Raw genomic sequence first — 4,317 nt, forward strand, 5'->3', positions numbered from 1 at the left:
CTCAAGATTGTCCTGAGTTTTTGAGATGCAAGTTATATTGATTTAAAGTAAGTTTACCTGTTTTTCAGTGGAAATGAATGTCAACTGAAAAAAAAAAGGTTAAAATGCTCTTGTAATATTGAATTTTAAAAAAACATGTCTTGAGCAAAGAAAACTAATTTAAATTTTAATTATCAAAATTTTTGTCATCAATTGGAAAAAAGGGAAAGCCCCTCATTAATTTTATACCAGTAAAATTGTCTTTAAAAGTGCACATTTATCCACTAGCAAATATTGAATTGCTTACTTTGTGACAATTTGAGTTAAGAAGAATTTTGAAAATTACAAATATCATATTGTTTGTTTAAATGAAATTGCTATTTGGTTTCCATAAGTTCTATAGTGGTATCAATTTTTATTTTTCTTTGGTTTTTAACCAGTTGAGGATGGTTCCACTGGGAATATAGGTACTGGGTTTATAAATTATTCATGTGCATTTATTCCAAATGAATGTTTTTGCTAAACTGCATCAGATGATGTTATATAGGTCTAAAGTCAAAGAAGGTTTTCATTTTCCTCTCTGTTGAACTGAAAAGAGCTCTATCTACATGCTGAGTTACCACCTCACAGCAGGCTGAGAAGATAGCTTCTCTGTGGGCCTCTCAAACAGCAGTTGAGGAGAACTGAAGCAAGGCTAGTAGCTTATAAAATTCCCTGCTGGGATAAGAGTGATAGCAGAATTTTCTTTCATGTGAATACTTAAAGGCCAGGTTGACAAGTGTAGGCTTTAATGATTTGTCTTTCATAAACTCAGCAACTATTTTTTCCTCTGCAATGTATGAAACCTATTCCAGTTTTCTGAATATTGTACTGCCTGATGTCTGTTCTAGTGGCCTTGTGAGGTCTCTGGTGAAATGAGATTACAAGAAAGACCTTTACATAATGTATTTAAGCTGCTGTGATTATCACAATTACACTACTGCACAGAGGCAAAAGGAAATTTAAAAGGCTGTGATAGTTTGGGACAAGGACTGCTTGTTCAAGTTCCTTATTCTATTCCTCTAATGAATCATACTATTGGGATCAATCTGCTGACAAATGGTTTCATTTTATATTCTCCATACTTAGTTCACTGATTACTCTGTTAAAACTGAAGTCAGAGGTTTATTTAAGTCATCAGATGAGAAACAGTGTCAGATCATCAATGTAGGTATTATAAATTTGGGGAAACATTTTCATTTGAGTTACCTTTTGGCTATCATTTTCATGCTTGTGCAGCTTTACTATCTTCAAGTTATAGGTTAAGACAAAGCTTCTAATTACCTTTTGCTCCTCAGATCTTTATTTTTAAGCACACTTCATCAATTTTAAGACATATTTTTTCACACATTACAATGTTCAAAATTGCATTGTCTTACATTCAAAATATTGATTATATTTATTTAAATAACAAGTACTATTTTTTCTTTTTACAATGTGGCATTTTGCAATTGATGACCTCTTACACATAAATAAATATGGTTGTTGATGTAAAACAGCCCTCATTAGCCATTTTTGTTTTCATTTTCTAGTATTATTGACATCCTGATTTGTTACAAAGTCCTCCAAATTACATTGTGCTCTCAATTCTAATATTTTCCATTGTTGTCTGAGTTTGGACATGTTTCTGCTTCCACATACATATTAAGGATCAATTTGAGATAATAACATTCAGTAATTTAATTGTTCCTCCATTGAGCTTTCTTAATATAAAACAATCTCTACTTCTGTGTATCTTCTCACAGTATGCAAAAAGATTACATGACAAACAAAGAAACAGGAAATGATGGCCAATCCAAAGGAAGAGGGTAAAACTCAAGAAAACATCAATGAAGAAGAAGAGAATGTGACATATAAAACAAAGCCTTTTTTTTTTTTTTTTGCATGGGCAGGCATTGGGAATCAAACCTGGGTCTCCGGTATGGCAGGTGATCTGCCTGCTGAGCCACCATGGCCTACATCACACAAAGTCTATTTAGAATTGGTATTAAAAATGTTCAAGGATCGCTTCTCGGCCTTTTGGCTAAGATCAAGTGTAGTATCTGTTCTTATCAGTTTAATATCTGATACGTCTTCTATCCGAGGACAATATATTAAATGGATTTTTGGAATTGGGAGATGGAATAGGAGCTTGCTCCATCCACTCCACACATCTGCTTGATATTACAGTACTTCCGGGAACGATATACCCCACTTGGGGGAACAATAAATGTATAAAAAATGAAAAAAAAAGAAATGTTCAAGGAGATGAAGGAAAGTATAGAGAAAGAACTAATGGATATCATGAAAACAATGAATGAGAAATATGAGTGTAAGTAAGGAGATAGAAATTTTAAAAAGAAACCAAACAGAACTACTGGAATTGAAGAGTACAATAACTGAAATGAAAAATTGCCTGGGAGGATTTCAATAGTAGAATGGGGTTGGCAGAAGAAAGCATCAGTGAACACAGAGACAAGACATTTGAATGAGTCAGGTTGATGAGCAGAAAGCAAAAAGAAATATTAACAACAATAATATATTAAGACTGCTGAAAGATACCATCCAGCACACTATTATATGCATCATGGGACTCCCATAAGGAGAAGAAAGAGAAAAGGGAAAGAAGGAATAGTCAAGGAAATAATTACAAAAGAACTATCCACATTTAGCAAAAGATGTGAATATGTACATCCAAGAAGCTCAGAGAACACTTAACCAGATGAACATGAGGGAAAATACACTTTGTCTTGTACTGATTACACTTTCTACTGCAAAGGATAAGAAGAAAGTTCTGAAAGCTTCAAGAGTAAAGCAACGTGTTACTACAAGGGAGTCCTAATTAGATTGAATGTGAATTTCTCATCAGAAACCACAGAGCCAAAAAGACATTGGGTTGAAATACTTAAAGTGCTGAAAGAAGCAGCTGCCACCCAAGAATTTTCTATCTAGTGAGACTTCATTTAAAAAATGAGGTAGAGTTGAAGATGTTCTCAGATAAACACAAACTGAGGGAGTTCATCATTACTAGACTCATCCTACAGGAAATGCTTAGGGGAATTCTTCAGCCTAAAAGTAAATGAACTATAGAGTGATTCAAAGCAGTATAAGGACCTGTGTTAAAGGTAACCATTTGGTAATCATAAATTCCAGTATTATTGTAGTGTATTATTTGGTGTGTAACTCCATTTCTTCGTATAGGTGCTAAAACATGAATACATATAAAGCAATGATAAATCCATGCTTGGGGATATAAAATATACAAAGATATAAGTAATAATACATACAAAAATGATGGACGACCACAGGGTTATAGGAAAAATATATGTGCATGCTATTGGAGTTCAGTTTGTATCGAAACAAATATATGATAGTTATTCGTTTAGGATGCTAAATTTTAACCTCATCATGGCAACTAGGAAGTTGAAAAACATATTCAGATAGAAATAATAAGTCATTTATTATGGTACAACACAAAAAACAAATACACACAAAAGTAGGCATCAACAGAAGAATTGAAGGATAAAAATACATAAGACCTACAAATACTAAAAATAAAATACCAAAAGAAAGTCCCTATATTATGGTAGTGATTTTAAATAGAAATGGATTAAACTACCCAGTCAAAAGACAGAGATTGGCAGAATGGATTTAAAAAAATGTCCCTTCTTTAAGTTTACTGCAAGAAACTCAGTTTGAATTCAAAGATGTAAGTATATTGAGGGTGAAAAAATGGAAAAGAATATATACCCACGAAGTAATAATTAAAAGAGAGCTGGGTTGGCTATCCTAATAACAGATAAAATAGTCTTTAAGTTAAAAAGAGCTACAAGCAACAAAGATGTTCATTACAGATGATAAAGAGAACAACTCAACAAGAAGATGTAACAATTATAAATATATATGCACTTAACAGTAAAGCTCCAAAATACATAATGCAAATACTGACTGCTTTGAAGGGAGAAATTTATGCTTCACATTAATAGTAGTAGACTTTTAACACACCAATCACAGTATTGGGTGGAACATCTAATCAGAATATCAGTAAGGATGTATAGGGCTTGAATAATACATTAAAGCAAATGGAACAAAAACACATATAGAGAGAGAACTCGACACCCAACAAAAACAAACAAACAAAAAAAGTGCAGTCTTTGTGAGTACACATGAATCATATTCCAAGATAGACCAAATGTTGAGTCACAGAACAGATTTCAAAAAATAAAAACGAAAGTAGAAATCATATAATGTATATTCCCTTACCATAAAGGAATGAAGTTAAAAATGAATAACAGAGGGAGAAATGGAAAATTCACAAAT

General features: G+C 32.6%; 1 non-coding gene across 1 annotated transcript; it reads left to right on the forward strand.

Annotated features, from left to right (window-relative positions):
* Nucleotides 1-2,021: 2,021 nt before the first annotated feature.
* LOC143649009 (U2 spliceosomal RNA) lies at nucleotides 2,022-2,212 on the forward strand. The gene has a single exon (XR_013158891.1). It is a non-coding gene; the product is annotated as a U2 spliceosomal RNA (small nuclear RNA).
* Nucleotides 2,213-4,317: the final 2,105 nt, after the last annotated feature.

The sequence above is a fragment of the Tamandua tetradactyla genome, chromosome 10 (genome assembly GCF_023851605.1).
Source record: "Tamandua tetradactyla isolate mTamTet1 chromosome 10, mTamTet1.pri, whole genome shotgun sequence".
NCBI classification, from domain to species: domain Eukaryota; kingdom Metazoa; phylum Chordata; class Mammalia; order Pilosa; family Myrmecophagidae; genus Tamandua; species Tamandua tetradactyla.